Consider the following 21,988-nt stretch of genomic DNA (forward strand, 5'->3'; position numbering starts at 1 on the left):
AGTCATAGAAAGACAACTACTACATGATGCCACTTATATGAATATATAAAATACTCAAATCCATAGAATCAAAGAGTGGGATGGTGGTTGTCAGGGGCTGGGGGGAGGAAGAAATGCGAGTTACTAATCAGTGGGCATAAAATTTCAATCAAGCAAGAAGAATACATTCTAGAGATTTGCTGTACATTGTACCTATAGCTAACAATGTATTATATACTTTAAAAATTGTTAAAAGGGTAGATCTCATGTCAAGTGTTCTTAACACAATAAAATAAAATAAAACAGAAAGGTAAAATAAAATTAAGGAAATATGGAAAATATTTCTTCTAATGTTCTCTGCTAGTCTGAGTCACTTGTTATTTAGGAATGGCTTCTCTGTTTGCCTGGCTCAGTGGCTGTCTTCCTCCCTGAAGAATCTCTGCCTACTGTTTCTCAGTTCCCAATGTTGCAGACCCATCAGAGGTTTTTATTCTCTTGACACCCCCAGCTTTCAGTCTTCAGATTGAATATGGGCTAGAAGGTCACCCACTGGGCAGAGCCATGACATTTCCTGTCATCACAATAGGGTCTATTGGCTGAGGCAGTCTGTTTGATTTTTCAATGATTCCTTGTGAATTGATGCAAGTGCAATTTTGTGACACATATTGTTTCTTCAGAGGCCTTTTAAAATGTCTTCTTGGTTGTGACACATATAATTGAAATGGCCACATATCAGAGTGTATCTATTATACATGCTTGCAAAATGTGAGGACAGGAAGTACAGTAAGATGTTAGAGGTAACTCTTGGAATGCCACTGTTATCTGATAATTTATAACTGCAAATGATGAGGAAGTCACAAGTAATTTTACTGGAATAAATATCAATTTTTGCAGCATTGCCATTGTCTCCCCATATGGGCTCATGAAAGGGAAAACTGCACTCACCAGGGTAGGCATGCCCCTAACATTTGCAGGGCTTGAGGCAAGAGTATCAGTGAAGACCCTAACAGTGCAGTGCCTGCCTCTTTTCTTTCCACCCCTGGCTTTGTCCTGAACCATTATTCTAGCCCAAGTGACTAAGCTCCATCTACTCCTGCACCCCAATAACCAGCCACCCCTTAGCACAGTCTGCTTTCAGGAGGATGGACCCAGGGACAGGCTTGCATGGGTCCTGGAAATGGCCTGAGTCCCTCTGAGCAGGGAATTTCACGGTCCTGAGATCCAGAGCTTGACCTAGAAGAGGGACTGTGGGCTTTGAATGGATACATCCTCTTGGCTCTATGCTTTACTTGCCTCATGTGGAGGACTCAGCTGGAGGAAATCTAGAGCAGGGTCTTCTAAACATTAAAGTCTAACCTGTGGGCCTCCCTGTAGGTGAGGGGCCCAGATAAGGAGCCCTGGTTGCCCAGGTCTAAAGGTAGTACTGGTTATGGGGTTCAAAGATGAAGAAGATCTAATTGCCAGCAAGGATGTGTCACCATTGGGGAAACTACCTTAGGACCCTTATGGTACTCTTTGTCTTATGTTATGACATTTAATTTTTATCAGTGGCCACAATCAATTAATGTGGGACCCTAAGTCATTATGCTGCCATCACTCTTCTCTTATCTCAGCCACACCCTTCCCCTGAAATCCTCCCCCCAATAACAATTCAGTTTTCCTATATTTATGATTTTCAATCATTAAGCCACCTTTAAGAGTTAGAGTGTCTCAAAATTCTTTGGGAGTTTGAAATGCTTTATGGAAGAGAAAAAGAGTTTAGAGGTTAAATAGGTTCAGGGAATGCTACATACACCCTCTCCCTAACCTGGTGACTTACAATTCAGCTTAGCATATTAAAGGCTCTGAGAATTCCCGCAGTAAGCAAATCTGTTTCACTTTATTTAACTCTTTGTTTCCATATGTACTTGAAAATAGACAGCCCACTCCTTTGATTCCAAAGAGGTGCTTACTGATCGCTTCTGCCCTAAAGGAAAATTAAACTAAGGCATTTTTCTATTTATTTGATACCTATTTATTATCCCAAAGACTGGACTTAGAGGTACAAAGGGAAACTAAAATAAGACTCTGCCTTTGGGGAGCTATTAATCATTTTACCAGTGACTTCAAATGTGATTCAATTTAAATTTGGAGAAAGCTCAGTTTTGTTTAGGAATCTTAGTTCAGTTATAACTTGAGGTCAGTTTCCACTTAAATGGCTGGGAAAAAATGCATGACACAGAGTGTGCCTCCTGCTGATTACATTTTTCAGTGTGCTCTGTCTGTAAAAGGGGTCTTAAAGTTAGAAAATCAGATATCCTTTTATCTTGGATCTTATGTGAGCCATCCCCAAACCTCGGGGTACTTTGGGGCTGATGTGACCCACCACTACCTCCTAGGATTTGTTGGGGTGCTAAAGTGGCCCATTACTACCTCTTAGGTTACTTAGGAACTGATGTGATCTGTCTCAACCTCCCATGGTACCTTGAGGCTTCTGTGGCCTATCACTACTTCCAAGGGTACTTTGTAGGCTGTCAGATGATCAGTGATCTTCCAGGAGGCTGCCCAATCCAAGAATCAATAAAGCATTAGAGTGGTTGCTAATTAGAACCATTGTTTTCTTTGGTGGGGGGGGCACACAGACTCTTTTGGGAGAGTTTCAGTGCTTCCTGTACATTTCAAATCTTCGTTTTATCTCACCACTTGCTTCCCATAGTCAGGAATGTGTGATGTAACCTGAGATGAAATAAGAACTGCTTGTCTCCTTAGGGGTGTTTTTAGGTACACCCTTTAATGAAAGCAGGGAAAGGCCTGGGTGGTCTCTCAGCAGCTCTTTAGTTACCGCGATTGTAGCAATGTTATCGGTGCACCATCTGTATTTCTTCCACACTCACCTCTACATGTGGAGGGCTGCTCACTGTGAACACCTGTGATTCTGCCAGAGGGCTTTTTTACCCCTTTGGTAAGGGGAACATGCTCAGCTCTCACACATAGTAAGCATAAATTGCCAGAGCGTTAATGCTTCTGGAAGCAGGCTTCAACCAATGACAATGGAAAGTTAGTGAATACAGTAAGTCCCCTACGTATGAATGAGTTCCGTTCTGAGAGCGTGTTCATAAGTCCAATTTGTTCATAAGTCGGGCAAAGTTAGCCTAGGTACCCAACTAACACAATCGGCTGTATAGGACTGTACTGTAATAGATTTATAATACTTTTCACACAGATAATACATAAAAACAAACACAAAAAGAAAACCTTTTTAATCTCACAGTACAGCACCTTGAAAAGTGCAGTAGTACAGCACAACAGCTGGCATCCAGGGGCTGGCGTCGAGTGAACAGGGAAGAAGAGTTACTGACTGGAGGAGGGAGAGGAGGTGGGAGATGGTAGAGCTGAAGGATCGCCAGCAATAAGGGCCGGAGGGCAAGCTGCAATGTCACTCACGCCTGACGTTGATGGCACAGGCTCTGGCTCCTTGCTGGATTCAGTTCTATCTAGCCTCTTTTCTCGTCATAGATGACACGGTAGCACTGGATTGCATTCTGAATGGCTGCTGCAACTTTCGTGTACCATTCTATGCTCGGGTCCTATGGCTCAAAAACTAACAGTGCCTCCTCAAATAAAGAAAATCCCCTTGCCATTTCCTGCGTCGTGAATCTCTTCAGTTCTTCAGTTACTTCTTCTTCCTCTTGTCTCTCTTCATCCTTTCTCTAGGCTTCCAATTCCATTAGGTCTTCATCAGTAAGCTCCTCGTGTTGCACAGCAACAGTTCTGGACAGTAAAGTACAAAAAAGCACAACCACTTGTAGGGGATGCACCCACGTGACAATGTACGTCAGACACATGAACTAACTTACATGATTGGACACGCGGACGCACGTTTGTATCTTTGAAAGTTCGCAACTTGAAGGTTCGTATGTAGGGGACTTACTGAAAATACCCCAGCTTTCTCATCCTTAGTTGGAATAGCTCTGAGGTGTATTCTTTATTGTTTCCCATGATTCCCCACTGAAACTGACCTCCAGTTGCCACGATAGTAACTAGCTTAAAAAAACATTCTTTATTGGCTGCCTTCGCTTCCATTTTCATTTCCCCACTTCCCTACTGGTGTTTCCTGACATTGCCTCCTTGCTAAAAATGCCTACACTTAGATACGTGTGTAAAGTCTCCTTATTGGAGAAACCCCAAACGAGCCAGTGATCCTAATACATTTAGTCTTGAAGTTTGCTAATGGAGGCTAGAGAGACCTTCTTTACCTGTGACTATCATTTGGCACTAATTGTTTGAAAAATGTTATAGTCCATTTTTAGTTTGTTACTTTAAAATTGAAGAAAAGTATATTCTGAATCTACTAGTGGTAGACATTATAAATCACGAAAGAAAAACATGTATTGATATCAGGAGTTGCAAAATTAAAACACTTGGTCTAAAGCCTTTTCTGTCAATCTTCTTTTGACTTGAATCTGGCTGAATTCACTGGTACATTATTACTTGTAAGCAGAAAAGGTTTTTTTAAATTATTATGTGCACATCCTACATGTGTTATCTACAGATGAGAAGTCCAAAAGTGGTCGTAATGAAAGGCAGAGGCATCTTGTGTCTCAGTGTGGTAGGTAGCTTCTAAGATAGCCCCTAAATACTTCTACCTCTTTGTACCCATGGCTTCGTGTTATCCCCTTCCCTTGAGTAACTTGATTCAGTAAACTTTCTCAACTATAAGGAGATGTCACTTCTGTGATTAGCTTATAAGAGATTGTAAATTCCATCTTGCTATCCAGACACTTCCCTTTGCCTGCTTTGTTGAAGCAAGCTGCCTTGTATAGGAGGCCCATGTAGCAAGGAACTGAGGATGACCTCTGGCTAACAGCCAACAAGGAACTTGGATTCACAGTCCAACAAGCCAAAAGGAGCTGAATTCTGTCCACAATCATGAAGTGAGCTTGGAAGTGGATCCTTCCCTAGTTGAGTTTTGAGATGAGACTCTAGCCTTCTCTGACATCTTGATTGCCACCTCATAGGCCATCTGAGGCAGAGGACCCAGCTAAGCTATGCTCAGATTCCTAATCTACAGAAACTGTGAGATAATAAATGTGTGTTGTTTTAAGCTACAAATATATGTGGTAATTTATTATGCAGCAATAGGTAACTAATATACTCAGCACGTGTAAATATGTGCAATAGTTAAGAATTTGAACTTTCTTATTCTTTCTGTATTAGGGCAAATATTTGGGATGTAGAAGGAAAATTCAGACTCTAACAGTGTCAATGTCACCCTGAATACTGAATCAAATTGACCATGGTAGTGATGGATTATGCTTAAATTTCAGGCTTGAGCTCCCGCTGTTCTCAAAAGAAAAGGAAGATACCTTCTCTTTGAAAGTCTATCTGATCAAGATTCTTTGTATAAAAACGGCCACTCGTAGATTAGCTTCTGAGTATATTTTCTACCAATGATCTTAAGTCATCCCTAAGCTTATGCAAGTCTCTTAGCAACAGAAGATGATCCCGAATGAGAAAGCATCATGAGCCAACGCCCCTGCAAGCATCTGAGCCAAAAAAGATGGAATTTTAAACTTTATTTTTTTTAATATTTAAAATGAATTCATCTTGAGAAAATGGAGCAGCATGTATAAATCTATTAGCTCTTTGAATAAGTTCAGTTGTTTCAAGGTTACATCTTCTGTGTCTAGGATAAATATATTTTAAAAATCCATACAGTAAAATGTAAAAAAACAGTTTCCTTGGAATCGACATGTCTACTGCCAGAGAAGTCACATTTCTTGTAAAACAATGCAACATAATGGATGGTGGTGGAGTGAGGCCAGGTGGTTTTAAGTATCAAGCTGACGGTGGAACGTGGTATTTAGAAGATAGTCACAGCACAACATACAAGGAGACACAGAAATCTATTGGTTGACAACTTAACAAAATGCAGTGTGTTCTCCAAAGGATTATTTCAGCCTCAGAAATAGCTACCTCTCACATAGCTTCACTTTATGCTCAGCGTATTCTGTCTGTTGTGGGTGAATTCCACAGAATCATCTCAGAGATAAAACTGCTTCATAACTGGGTCTTTTTGTGCCTTTATTCTCTAGCCTACACATTTTTGAGTAGGGGTACGTAAGATGTTACACTGGGGTATAGGAAGAAAATATTAGAATTTTTCCTTTAAAAAAATAGGAAAGAAATTAACCTTTATCAAGAGTTGATATTCATACTGACACTGATGGTCTCACTCAGTTTCTCTGCATAGAAGGCTATTGTGTGTCATGCCCAGTGTCTGTGGTTTCCTGAGAGAAAAGTGAGATCCCATAATGCAGACAGGTTGACTGAGGTCCCTTCACTATTTGTTGGTTCTATTCCAGGGTATTGAAGTTCCCATGAGACTGGTTAAGTGGACTTGACGGTTATATTTTCTTGCAAAGTAGAAACTACATATTGAAACTGTATATTGAAATGAAATGAGTGACCTTGAAAATGTTTTCTACCACACACAAATCCACTGGCTATCCTAAAGCAAAATGTGAAAAAGAGCTGTTGAACTTATTTTTGCTCTTCTTTTTACAGTTTAGATTATTCATTTGAGACCCCTCTTCTTTAATAATACAAGCGTTTATGCTATACATTTCTCCCTAATTATAGATAATTGTGGAAAACACATGGGTAGATCTTGTTTTTTTAATCCAATCTGCCAATTGTCTTTAATTGGCGTATGGACCATCTTAGCTGCAACTCACAAATTTTGTTATGTTGTATTTTCATTTTTTACTCAGTTCAAAATATTTTCTAATCTCCCTTGGGACATCCTTTTTGATCCATGGATTATTTTGGAGTGTGCTAATTTCTAAGAGTTTGGGGATTTTCAAGATGTCTTTCTGTAATTAATTTCTAGTTTAATTCTATTATTGTCAAAGAACATACTTTGCATCATTTTAATTCTTCTAAATTTGTTAAGTTTTGTTTTAGTACCCAGGGTATAGTCTATATTATTGAACATTCTATGTGCACTTGAAAAAAGTGAGCACTTTGCTGTTGTTAAGTGAATTTTTCTATAAAAGGATGTCATTAGGTCCAGGTGATTGATAAGTTTCTTCAGTTCTCTTATATCCTTGCTTAATTTCTGTATACTTGTTCCGTCAAGTACTAAGAGAGGAGTGAAATTTTTTCATCTGTAATTGTGAATTTATCCATTTCTCCTTTCGGTTCTATCAGATTTTGCTTCACGTATTTTGAAGCTCTGCTTGGTGCATACATACACATTTAGAACTCTTATGTCTTTTAGTGAGTTGATCCTTTTACATTATGTAATGTCACTTTTTAATCTCTGGTAATTTTCTTTGCTTTTAAATCTACTTTGCCTGATATTAATATAGAATTTTATACCATGAATAAATAAAAATAGATTTTTGATAATATTTTATATTGTATCATCTTACATTTCTGTTTCATGTATGCTATACAGTGTATGTAATATTTAAGTGCACAGTGGTTGTATAATGTATGTAAAATATAAGTAGTATATAAGTATAATAGTGCTTGCAGATGTATTATTTAAAAGTTTGAACTCTGCAAGCCAGAAGGGAGTGGCAGGGAATTTTGAAAGTGATGAAGGAGAAAAACTGCAACCACGATTACTCTACCCAGCAAGGATCTCATTCAGATTTGATGGAGAAATTAAAACCTTTACAGACAAGCAAAAGCTGAGAGAGTTCAGCACCACCAAACCAGCTTTACAACAAATGCTAAAGGAACTTCTCTAGGCAAGAAACACAAGAGAAGGAAAAGACCTACAATAACGAACCCAAAACAATTTAGAAAATGAGAATAGGAACATACATATCGAAAATTACCTTAAATGTAAATGGACTAAATGCTCCCACCAAAAGACACAGTTTGGCTGAATGGATACAAAAACAAGACCCATATATATGTTGTCTACAAGAGACCCACTTCAGACCTAGAGACACATACAGACTGAAAGTAAGGGGATGGAAAAAGATATTCCATGCAAATGGAAACCAAAAGAAATCTGGAGTAGCAATTCTCATATCAGACAAAATAGACTTTAAAATAAAGACTATTAGAAGAGACAAAGAAGGACACTACATAATGATCAAGGGATCAATCCAAGAAGAAGATATAACAATTGTAAATATTTATGCATCTAACATAGGAGCACCTCAATACATAAGGCAAATGCTAACAGCCATAAAAGGGGAAATCGACAGTAACACATTCAGAGTAGGGGACTTTAACACCCCACTTTCACCCATGGACAGATCATCCAAAATGAAAATAAATAAGGAAACACAAGCTTTAAATGATACATTAAACAAGATGGACTTAATTGATATTTATAGGACACTCCATCCAAAAACAACAGAATACACATTTTTCTCAAGGGCTCATGGAACATTCTCCAGGATAGATCATATCTTGGGTCACAAATCAAGCCTTGGTAAATTTAAGAAAATTGAAATTGTATCAGGTATCTTTTCTGACAACAACACTATGAGACTAGATATCAATTACAGGAAAAAATAGGTAAAAAATACAAACACATGGAGGCTAAACAATACACTACTTGATAACGAAGTGATCACTGAAGAAATCAAAGAGGAAATAAAAAAATACCTAGAAACAAATGACAATGGAGACACGATGACCCAAAACCTATGAGATGCAGCAAAGGCAGTTCTAAAAGGGAAGTTTATAGCAATACAAGCCCACCTTAAGAAACAGGAAACATCTTGATTAAACAACGTAACCTTGCACCTAAAGCAATTAGAGAAAGAAGAACAAAAAATCCCCAAAGTTAGCAGAAGGAAAGAAATCATAAAAATCAAATCAGAAATAAATGAAAAAGAAATGAAGGAAACGATAGCAAAGATCAATAAAACTAAAAGTTGGTTCTTTGAGAAGATAAACAAAATAGATAAACCATTAGCCAGACTCATCAAGCAAAAAGGGAGAAGACTCAAATCAAGAGAATTAGAAATGAAAAAGGAGAAGTAACAACTGACACTGCAGAAATACAAAAGATCATGAGAGATTACTACAAGCAACTCTATGCCAATAAAATGGACAACCTGGAAAAAATGGACAAATTATTAGAAATGCACAACCTGCCAAGACTGAATCAGGAAGAAATAGAAAATATGAACAGACCAATCACAAGCACTGAAATTGAAATTGTGATTAAAAATCTTCCAACAAACAAAAGCCCAGAACCATATGGCTTCACAGGCGAATTCTATCAAACACTTAGAGAAGAGCTAACACCTATCCTTCTCAAACTCTTCCAAAATATAGCAGAGGAAGGAACACTCCCAAATTTATTCTATGGGGCCACCATCACCTTGATACCAAAACCAGACAAGGATGTCACAAAGAAAGAAAACTACAGGCCAATATCAGTGATGAACATAGGTGCAAAAATCCTCAACAAAATACTAGCAAACAGAATCCAACAGGACATTAAAAGGATCATACACCATGATCAAGTGGGGTTTGTTCCAAGAATGCAAGGATTCTTCAATATATGCAAATCACTCAATGTGATAAACCATATTAACAAATTGAAGGAGAAAAGCCATATGATAATCTAAATAGATGCAGAGAAAGCTTTCGACAAAATTCAACACCGATTTATGATGAAAACCCTGCAGAAAGTAGGCATAGAGGAAATTTTCCTCAACATAGAAAAGGCCATATACGACAAACCCAGAGCCAACATCATCCTCAATGGTGAAAAACTGAAAGCATTTACACTAAGATCAGGAACAAGACAAGGTTGCCCACTCTCACCACTCTTATTCAACATAGTTTTGGAAGTTTTAGCCACAGCAATCAGAGAAGAAAAGGAAATAAAAGGAATCCAAATTGGAAAAGAAGAAGTAAATCTGTCACTGTTTGCAGATGACATGATACTATACATAGAGAATCCTAAAGATGCTACCAGAAAACTACTAGAGCTAATCAATTAATTTAGTAAAGTTGCAGGATACAAGATTAATGCACAGAAATCTCTGGCATTCCTATACACTAATGATGAAAAATCTGAAAGTGAAATCAAGAAAACACTCCCATTTACCATTGCAACAAAAGGAATAAAATATCTAGGAATAAACCTACCTAAGGAGACAAAAGACCTGTATGCAGAAAATTATAAGACACTGATGAAAGAAATTAAAGATGATACCAATAGATGGAGAGATATACCATGTTCTTGGATTAGAAGAATCAACATCGTGAAAATGACTCTACTACCCAAAGCAATCTACAGATTCAATGCAATCCCTATCAAACTACCACTGGCATTTTTCACAGAACTAGAACAAAAAATTTCACAGTTTGTATGGAAACACAAAAGACCCTGAATAGCCGAAACAATCTTGAGAACGAAAAACGGAGCTAGATGAATCAGGCTCCCTGATTTCAAACTATACTACAAAGATACAGTAATCAAGTCAGTATGGTACTGGCAAAAAAAACAGAAATATAGATCAATGGAACAGGATAGAAAGCCCAGAGATAAACCCACGCACATATGGTCACCTTATCTTTGATAAAGGAGGCAGGAATGTACAGCGGAGAAAGGACAGCCTCTTCAATAAATGGTGCTGTGAAAACTGGACAGGTACATGTAAAAGTATGAGATTAGATCACTCCCTAACACCATACACAAAAATAAGCTCAAAATGGATGAAAGACCTAAATGTATGGCCAGAAACTACCAAACTCTTAGAGGAAAACATAGGCAGAACAACACTCTATGACATAAATCACAGCAAGATCCTTTTTGACCCACCTCCTAGAGAAATGGAAATAAAAACGAAAATAAACAGATGGGACCTAATGAAACTTCAAAGCTTTTGCACAGCAAAGGAAACCATAAACAAGAGCAAAAGACAACCCTCAGAATGAGAGAAAGTATTTGCAAATGAAGCAACTGACAAAGGATTAATCTCCAAATTTTACAAGCAGCTCATGCAGCTCAATAACAAAAAAACAAACAACCCAATCCAAATATGGCCAGAAGACCTAAATAGACATTTCTACAAAGAAGATATATAGACTGCCAACAAACACATGAAAGAATGCTCAACATCATTAATCATTAGAGAAATGCAAATCAAAACTACAATGAGATATCATCTCACACCAGTCAGAATGGCCATCATCAAAAAATCTAGAAACAATAAATGCTGGAGAGGGTGTGGAGAAAAGGGGACACTCTTGCACTGCTGGTGGGAATGTGAATTGGTACAGCCACTATGGAGAACAGTATGGAGGTTCCTTAAAAAACTACAAATAGAACTACCATATGACCCAGCAATCCCACTACTGGGCATATACCCTGAGAAAACTATAATTCAAAAAGAGTCATGTACCAAAATGTTCATTGCAGCTCTATTTACAATAGCCCGGAGGTGGAAACAAGCTAAGTGCCCATCATCGGATGAGTGGATAAAGAAGATGTGGCACATATATACAATGGAATATTACTCAGCCATAAAAAGAAACGAAATTGAGCTATTTGTAATGAGGTGCATAGACCTAGAGTCTGTCATACAGAGTGAAGTAAGTCAGAAAGAAAAAGACAAATACCGTATGCTAACACATATATATGGAATTTAAGAAAAAAAAGTGTCATGAAGAACCTAGGTGTAAGATAGGAATAAAGACACAGACCTACTTGAGAACGGACTTGAGGATATGGGGAGGGGGAAGGGTGAGCTGTGACAAAGCGAGAGAGAGGCATGGACATATATACACTACCAAACATAAGGTAGATAACTAGTGGGAAGCAGCCGCATAGCACAGGGAGATCAGCTCGGTGCTTTGTGACCACCTAGAGGGGTGGGATAGGGAGGGTGGGAGGGAGGGAGACGCAAGAGGGAAGAGATATGGGAACATATGTATAACTGATTCACTTTGTTATAAAGCAGAAACTAACACACCATTGTAAAGCAATTATACCCCAATAAAGATGTTAAAAATAAAAAAAAATTAAAAAAAGTAAAAGTTTGGAAACCATTTTTCTAAACTTGCATAATCCAAAGTGTACTGTGACTTGCACTCTTTCCACAGAATGTTAACTGATATTATGAATAAATATAAATAATATGAAGGTTCTCATAGACTTACAAGGATAGGAAATGCTGCATTAAGCAGAACTGAACATGTTTCTTTGCTACATGACCTCTTGGTGCCTTTATGGTGCCAGTATGTATGATGACTCTCCAAGATGGACACAGTGTGCAGTATTCTCCAAGCTCTGGTTCTGGGAAGACGTTTGTTAGCCTTATTTTGTGATCAGTCCGTGTGCTTCATTGTACCCAGACTTATGGTAAAAATACTACGTTTGGCTTTTTGTGTGTTTGTAATGTCTTGCTAGCATCGAGTTACCAATATGTTTTTCTTCATCCTAAGTAAAGAGTAGTATCACTTTATTTTCCCAAAAGAAGTGAAATTGTATTGGGCAATTAATCAAATTCTGACCAGATTGGAAATATGAATTACTTTTATTAATCTATAATAAAAATAAAATAATATCAAAATATTCACTACTTTATTTGAAGGTCTAACCAAATAGTGAGATAATATTCTCTCTCTCTCTCTCTTCCCCCCACTTGCTCCATATACATATATATATATATATATATATATATATATATATATATATATATATATGGATTCTGATGCAGGCTAAAGTTTGAGAAGCATTGTGCTACTATAATGCATTTAAAATTTTTTGGATTGCAACCTACAGTAATAAATGCATTTAATTTATTCTTATTTATTTTTATTTATTTATTTATTTTGGCTGCGTTGGGTCTTCATTGCTGTGCGCAGGTTTTCTCTAGTTGCAGCGAGCGGGGGCTACTCTTCATTGCGGTGTGCGGGCTTCTCATTGCAGTGGCTTCTCTTGTTGCGGAGCACGGGCTCTAGGCGCGTGGGCTTCAGTAGTTGTGGCTCATGGGCTTAGCTGCTCCGCGGCATGTGGGATCTTCCCGGACCAGGGATTGAACCCATATCCCCTGCATCGGCAGGCAGATTCTTAACCATTGCGCCACCAGGGAAGCCGAATAAATGCAATTTAAATGGTATCCCAGTACACATCTATATTACATTCTCTCTATTTATACAACTGAAACCAAATTTCCATGAAACAATAGTAGCCCTGAATGTGCACCATGATGTTTTCTAGTCTTTACCATCTCATTCCATTTCACTAAAAAAATATGAATCATGACCCTTAAAATGAATGAATTTTATAATCCATTAATGGATTATGACCTACAGTATGAAAAACACTGATCTCATGTCCTGTCCTGTGCTGTAGAGGCTGGATTATTGAAATCTATGTTTCACAGACTCCCTTGCAACTGGATTCTGCATGTATATAACTCATGTAAGATGGAAGGCAGAGTTTTTTTGAAGCAGCATTAACAGAGCTCCCAATGTCAAGTAACTAACTTCATGGGTATTGAGGGGCAGGGTGTGGGGTTTCAGTTTACCTGTTGTGGATCATAGCAGGTATGGTGTGGTTCTGCAGTAGCGCTGGTAATAATGGTGTCCTGATTACAGCAGCTTTTTTTTTTTTTTTTTAACAGCAGCTTTTTGATTATGGCAGTGGCTATAAGTTTCTGGAGCTAGAAGTTTCCTGATGTAGAGGAAATAGCAGATTTGAATTTTAACTAGATCAGTGCTACTCAAAGTGTGGTCCACGTATCAATGTTAGTCCAAGTTTGTTACTTGTCTGCAGTAAGTACAGAAATTGACATTAAGTATTTTTAAAGTTTTATTGCAATTTGACATTGCTGCCACATTCAAATGAGTGATCAGTTGACTTTGACAAAGTATGGGTCTGTCATCTATTGGAAAAAATTATCACACTAATCTTTCACCATAGGTGATTTAAGAAGCACTGAGCTAGATTATTCTGGAAGTTATATGGACATTGAAATGAAGGTAAAGAAATAGGGAGATTTCCAGTTAGGATGACACAGTGATTTCGTGTTTTATATACCCTTCTAGTCCAAACATATAGCAGAGAGAGATAAAATGTAAAAATAGAAAACCAAAAAAGATACAGCCAGCTCTAAAAACAAGAAAATGGAACAGAAAGCAAAGCAGTAGTACTGGACTTGCTGAGTTCCAGGTTGAGAAGCAGAAAAAAGCATCCAGGATTTTGGTGACTGTGAAGTATAAATTTCTTCGTTGATGATATGTTGGTAGTAAGTTCAGTGTTGTCTACAAATCTCTTTCAACTGATCTTAAAAGATTGCTATTTTCTCTCAGATCCCCATTGTCCTCCTTATCTTTTGGATAAGGAGTATGAAGTCAGTCTATATTTAATCTGCCAGTTTTTTTTCCCAGATAGCTTTTAAGATATTCTCTTGGTCTTTGGAATACTGCAGTTTCACTATGATATGTCTGAGTGTGTTTTGGGGATTTATTTTTACTTATCCAGCTTGATATTTAGTATGATTCCCAATGTCATTATCTTTTCAAATATTATCTTTCATGCTCTGTGTTCTCTTCTTTTGGAACTTCTATTAGAGATATGGTGAACATTCTTATTCTATTCTCTAAGTCTCTTAATTGTGCTTTTACATCTTTTAGTTCCTTTTCAGTTGTACTCCATTTACATAATTTTTTTCATACTATTTTTCTAGTTCAGCACTACTGTCTTCAGCTATGTATAGTGTGTTGTTTAACATATCCATTGAGTTGGTAATTTCAAAAACTATATTTTTTTATTTCTGAAAATTTCATTTTGCTGGTTTTCAAATCTTTCTGTTTAGTTGGTAACAGTATTTCCCTCCATGATTTTTAATTTCTTATTTTTTTTAGCCAATTTAATGTGCTTAGGAAGTATATGTATAATTCCATTATATGAAGTTCAAAAGAATAGTACTCTTCATGTTTTTTTTATGCTGATTCATATTCATGGTGGCCTGTTTTCTTGTATTGGTTGTAATTTGTTATTATGAGCTCATGCTTTGTGGAAGGGGAGAAAATATTTATGCGTGGAAATCCTTTGTGACCCATTTTGAGAATGAGTCCCTTCATAGAAATCTTACATTTTCTCTTCTAGGCCTCTTGAAGTGTAATCTAAGACTACTTTTCCAATTTTATACTGATTTCTAAGGAGCTTCCTGGATCGCTCAATGTGTTAGGATAAGAGAGAATATCTTTATTTATTTTTTGCTTATTATTTTTTTGAGTCCCTGTTTTCAATTCTTTTTTAAAAATTGACTTATGGTAGATGTACAATATTATATGTTACAGGTGTACAATACAGTGATTCAGAATTTTTAAAAGTTATACTCTATTTATAGATATTATAATATACTGGCTATATTCCTTGTGTTATACAATATATCTAGAGAATATCTTATTCATAAGTATGGTATATCACTCAATGGGATCTGATTCTCCAGATTTCCAATGTGTGAGTGTGTGGGGTTTCCCCATAGAACCAAACAATTCTCCAGACACCAGCTGGGGGGTCCTATGATTCAACTCAGTTCTGACACTTATCTACCCGGAGATAGCATCAGATTCCATAGGTTAAGGGGTCAGCCGCACCAGACTGTCCCCCCACAACACACTTCAGATACCAATTGCAAGCCCAGGTTGTCATCTGTACTTCTGACCAACTGACTATAAATCAGAGGTTCCCACGACCCCCTCCTTGGGTTTTATTAATTTGCTAGAGTGGCTCACTGTCCTCTGGTTCTTTCTTTCCTTCCTTCCTTCCTTTCTTCCTTCCTTCTTCCCTATAACTTTTTATTTTGATATAATTTCTAACTTAAAGAAAAATTGCAAGGATGAAGTTTCAGCCTAGCTTCACTGAGGTCATCCCCTGAGTCCACAGAAAGCTAAACCATGGCCATGAACTCGGGTTACTGGAACATTCACAGGCTGGCTCATACCATCTGCCTGCTTCTGGAATACAAAGAATTAAACTATGAGGGAAAGAAGTACATGGCGGGGGATGTTCCTGACCATGACAGAAGCCAGTGACTGAATGAGAAATTGAAGCCAGGCCTGGACTTTCCCAATCTGCCCTATTTAATTGATGATGCTTTTGAGATCACCCAGAGCGATGTCATCTTTTGCTACATTGCTTACAAGTACAACCTATGAGGGGAGACAGAAGAGAAGATTCATGTGGACATTTTTGAGAACTAGGTTATAGACACCTCCAAGTAGCTAGTCAGTGTCTGCTACAGCCCTGACTTTGAGAAACTGAAGCCTAAGTACTTGGAGGATCTCTGAAAAGATGAAGCTCTTCTCACTTTCTGGGGAAGAGTCCATGGTTTGCAGGAGACAAGATCACCTCTCTGGATTTTCTTGCTTATGACAGTCTTGACCTGCACCATATATTTGAGCCCTAGTGCCTGGATGCATTTCCAAACATGAAAGATTTCATTGCCCACTTAGAAGGCCTGAAGACGATTTCTGCCTATATAAAGTTCAGCTGCCTTTGCCCAGGCCCTGTGTACATAAAGATTGCTGTGTTGAGCAAAAAGTAGAGTCCTGTGAGATCAGAAGATAGGAGCTGTCCCTGCTTCACTGGGGCCCTGAAGAAAAGTTGGACCTCCCTGTACCTCCAGAATCATCCCTCTTGTTCTTTTCTCCTTCTTTTCTTTCCCCTCCCTCATCCCTCAGGCCTTATTAGACCGCTTCCCCTCAGCTAATCCCTGTTCATCTTGGCCCTGTAAAGGTTTACTGTACCTTACTTTTCTTTAGCAATTCCACCCCCCCAATCTTATCCTTCCTGCATAAGCCAACCAGACCATCTTTCCCTTCAGTGGTTGCCTCTGCTTTGAGGTACCTGATTGGACCCTTCTCCAGTAGAGCTCAGCTCTGAGCTCCCCAACACTGCTCTGAAGACCAGTATTGGCCAGATGTGGAGACCCTGCTCCCCCAGCATGGTCCCTGACCCAGCCCTGCCTGATCCCCACCCCAGCCCTGCCTGATCCCCAGTAAAGCCTTCTCTCTCTCTCTCTCTCTCTCTCTCTCTCACACACACACACACACACACACACACACACAGAGTTTATGAAGTAATGTACAAGGGAAGAAAATCCTAGACTATCTCATGAAGCAAATGTTACCATATCAAACCCAACAGCACTAAAACTAAATAAATAAATAAAAGCATCTCAACTGTACTAATCATATTTTTTATTTTCTGTATTTTATATGAGGCTTTGACATCTCAGGGCCTTGCTAATTCTGAAGAGACTACCCCTTTCAGAGCTAGCTAATTCCTAGAGATATTAAACAACTTGCCTGCCAGGATGTCTTTGATATGCAAACCAACCAATCCATAGTCCATGCTCCCAACTACCTCCTTTATTGAACCCTCACACACCAAGCCAATATTCTCCCTGCCCTAAGTCACTCAAGGGGCAGGTACAGGACAACTGAGGACCACCCTCATTGCCCAGAGCTCACTGAAATTATTCAAACTAACAAATCCTAAAATGCTTAACTTCTCTTGCCTTTTTCTTCCCACCAAAACAACAATGAAGACTTGTGCTCATATTTTTCCCTTGCTCCTTCTGCCTCCTAACCGACCCTAGTACTTCCCCATGTGGCCCTGCATGGTGTGACATGTCCTCTTCTCTTGGAAACTGTGAGTAATAAACTCTTATTTCAAAGGCAGTTGTCTCCATATCTGTCACTTTACCATACCTGATTAAAACAAATCCCAGGAAGATTTCAAGGCATCAACCAACTAGAGTTTATCCCAGAAACAAAATGATAACTGATTATCAGAAAAATCTATTAAAGTGATATACCACACTAAAAAAAACACAGTCCTATAATCATATCACTTGAGCAGAAAAAGCACTTGATAAAATTCAATCAAATGTATCCATCCAAAACCTAGGGCAAACATATATTTAATTGTGACACTTTTGACATATTCCCATAAAGTCAGGATTTCAATAAACATTAATAAATGCTTCAGTCCTACAACATACTGAAGTTATTAACCAATGCAAAAAGTCAAGGAAAACAAAGTGTATCCAAACTGGATTAGGAAGAGACAAGCTGTCTTTATTTGCAGACTGTGTGATAGTCCACATAGAAAATTCAGGAAAATTCAAGAGAACCTACACATAAATTAGTAAAACAAATAAGAGTTTTGCTGGATAAAATATCAACCTATAAATCCAATTGAAGTCCTCAGGGTGCCTTCAAGTTGTAGTTTATAACACATAATACCTAGTGAAAAGCAAATTTCAGAAATATTCATGTGGTGTGGTCTCACATATAAAGTTTAAAACCTGAAAAATAATACTATATGTGTTCTAGGGATGCATACAAATGTAATCATTTAACTAAAGCTTGCATGATAATGACAAATTCTAAATTCATGATACTGACTGTCTCTGGGAGAAAAGGGAGAAAATGAGATTAGGGGTGGTAACCCATGGAACTTCACCTAGATCTATTATTATTTTCCTTTAAAAATCAGTTACAAATATTATAACAAATTAAGATTTGATAAAGCAGGGTGGTAGATGCATGGATATATCTTATATTTATTGCTATAGTTTTCTGTACAAAACATTTTACAATAAAACCAAAGGAATTAGGGAGATAAGTTAGAAAGCTGTTTGGTAATCTAGATGAAAGTTGATAGGAATACAGTCCAAGACAGTATTCTAGAAAGGAAGAAAGAGAAAGAAATATTTGGGCTAGACAGGGAGATGGGACTGTGGAGGAAGAGTGCATAATATCTCGCAGGTTTCTAGCTTGGATGACTGGTGTGGATGGCATTGCAACCACTAAGATATGACAGGAGTGTATTTTCTGCCATGTTTTGTTTGAAATATCCGTGGGACTTCCTGGCGAGAGTATGAGACTAAAAGTTGAATGCATGATTCTGAAAGTCGGGAGAAAGTACGGACAGGCAATATGGGTATGGGAGTCAACAGCATTATAGAAGGTGGTGAAAACTATGTGAGTAGGTGAGACCATCCAGGTGATGATAGCAGAGTGAGAAAAGGAGCAGGAGGAGGATAAAGTCCTAAGAAATATTAATATTTAAGGAATTGGAAGAGTAGGGGAAGTTCAGGGAATTGTTGGGGAGACACAGAGGAGAACCATGAAATTGCTGTGTCACAGAGGTGCATGGAGTCGAAAATTTCAAGAAGGTAATGTTTGGTGGTTTTACATATAGCAGAGAAGTTCAGCAAGAAAAGGATTAAAAAATTTGCCTATTACATTTAGCAAATAAGAGGTTACTTGTGACTTTAGCAAGCATAGTTTCAGGGAATTGGGAGTTGGGGGAAGAAGTCAGGTTGAAATGGGTTGAGGATATAGTGGAAGATGAATATAGTAGTATAGATTGCTCGTTTAAGAACATCGCCACTACTAGCTTTAACAATATAATCACCATAACTATCGCCACTACCAATAACGATAATTATTTCCCTCATTACCAGTACAATAACTGTCCTGTCCACTGACTTTTTTGTAATTCCTTTTCCCTTCCTTCAGCTTCTCTCTTTGTATGCACATCTACTACATTTGTTTGGCTCTGTGTATAGGATAGGTTCTTGATCTTGAAGGGTTTACTCTGTAGTAGAAAAGACAGGCATGCAAACATGCAACTTTAATACATGCACTCTGTGGTAGTCATTCATATTATTCTCCGGGTATTTCCTGCTTTCCTCATTCTAGGAACACAGTAGGATTATACATCCTTGTTCCCTGTAGCTGAGTGGGGCCACGTGTTTAATTCTGGACAATGAGTTGCGAGTTAAAGGGACATATGCTACTTGTAACCTGGGCATTTAAATTTAATTGCTGGTGTGAAACCCTCTAGAGCCAAACTACAGTAGAGTGGCTAAGTACAGCCTGTAGGCCAAATCCAGCAGGAAGCATGTTTTACAAATAAAGTTTTATTGGAACACAAATGTGCCCATTTATTGTCTATGGCTTCATTTTGCTCTAATAGCAGAGTAGTTGTGACAAAGAATGGCCCTCAAAGCCTAAAATTATTTACTATACAGAAAAAGTTTGCTGAACTTTCTCTAAAACAACTTAGCTTGCCCTGATGCTCCATACTAAGGCAGTGTAGTGATAAAAATTTCTCTGATGTAAAGTGTGGTGTATTTGAATGAACACAGGCTCAGAAGCTAGATGGGGTCTCTGAGTCTACAGTTAGCCCTGGGTGCTATGGAACCCTCTACTCAGGCCTTTGTGTGGCTCAAATCACTGTCTGACAGCACCAGCCACAAGGAAGAATGAAAGCAAATGGAAACAATCTCAGACTTGCTTTGTATGGTTCTTAGGGGTTTCTATAGACTGAAAGTTTGTGTCCACTTCAAATTCATATATTGAAATCCTAACCCCCAATGTAATGGTATTAGGAGATGGAGCCTTTTGTAGGTTATTTGGTCATGAGGGCAGCACCCTCATGAGTGGGATTAGTGCCCTTACAAAAGAGACTCCACAGAGCTCCCTTATCCCTTCCACAATGTGAGAACACAGGGAGAAGGTACCATCTATGAACCAGGAAGTGGGCTCTCACCAGACACAGAATCTGCCTGCACCTTGATCTTGGACTTCCCAGCCTCCAGAACTATGAGAAACAAATGTGTGTTGTTCATAAGCCACTCTATCTATGGTGTTCTGTTATAGTAGTCTGAACATATTAAGACAGGAGTAAAGGGAATATTGATGAGTGAATGTTCAGTATGGTCAAGCACTCTCTAAAAGTCAGAGCTGTCTAAAATCAGAATGAGTTGCCTTGCAAGAATGAAGGGTGCAAGTGACCCTGGGGTATGGAGCATAAGCTCCTTTTTGCCCCAAGTATACAAGAAGAAGCCAACTTAACTCTTGGAAAAATGATATATTAGTTTTCTATAGCTGCGTAACAAATTGCTAGAAACTTAAAACAACGTACATTTATTTGCTCACAGTTCTGTAGGTCAGAAGTCTAGCAGAGCATGACTGGTTCTCTGCTCATTGTGTCACAAGACTGATATCGAGGGGTTGGTCAAGCTGAATTCTCATCTAGAGGTTTTAGGGAAAGATCCACTCCAAAGTTCATTCTTATTAGAATTCAGTTCCTTGTAGTTGTAGGACTGAGGTCTCCATTTCCTTGTTGGCTGTTAGCCAGTGGTGGCTCTCAGCTTCTAGAGGTTGCACACATTCCTTGTCATGTGTCTCCTTCCATCTTCAAGTCAACAATAGCGCGTTGAATCTTTCTGGTGGTTGAGTATCTGACTTCGTCTCCTGTGACCAGTTGGAGGAAACTATTACAATTTTAAAGGGTTCACATGATTAAGTCAGTCCACCTGAATAATCTCCCTGTCTTAAGGTCAATTGTGCCATATAACATAACCTAATTATGGGTGTAAACTCCATTATATTCACTGCCTGGGGAATATGCAAAGTGTGTACACTGGGGTGGGGGGGAACCTGGGCTTGCATCTTAGAATTCTGCCTACTAAGATGAGAAGAGAATTCCAATATTGCATACTTAGCTGGACAAGTTGATGTTCAAAGTACATTCCAATCTTGAGAATCTATGATGCTCTGACTACATCAAAGTTCAGATTGAGAAGAGGGCCTAAGTCACAATTTCTGCCTTCATGCAGTTTTCAATGTGGGAATAAAATTAACACACACAAAACTATTAGCATTGTGCTAAACAAATGGTTAAACTACGTAAATTAGGAGTCTATAGAAGATAAAGGAGGAGAGAGATTGGAGAGGGTTAAAAACGGTTAGAGTGTTTTCTTGGAGAAGGTGTGACTTGAACTGTTATTTGAAGGAGGATGAAATAGAAAATAACAAATGTCTTCCTCTTTCTAAACCTCTGGATGGTTTTTATTCATTGTACATTCACATTTCCAGTGTGATACTGAAAAATAGGCTAAGAAGATTTACCCAAAATTTAGAAATAGGCAAAAGTATGACTACATATCTTTGCAAGGTCATACTGGACTATTGGCAATATACTCGTATTGCATGAAGATCGATT

General features: G+C 38.3%; 1 pseudogene; it reads left to right on the plus strand.

The window, feature by feature from the left end:
• Positions 1–15,858: 15,858 nt before the first annotated feature.
• On the plus strand, positions 15,859–16,508 carry LOC116747067 (annotated as a pseudogene).
• The last annotated feature ends 5,480 nt before the right edge of the window (positions 16,509–21,988 follow it).

The sequence above is a fragment of the Phocoena sinus genome, chromosome X (assembly GCF_008692025.1).
Source record: "Phocoena sinus isolate mPhoSin1 chromosome X, mPhoSin1.pri, whole genome shotgun sequence".
In the NCBI taxonomy this organism is placed as follows: Eukaryota; Metazoa; Chordata; class Mammalia; order Artiodactyla; family Phocoenidae; genus Phocoena; species Phocoena sinus.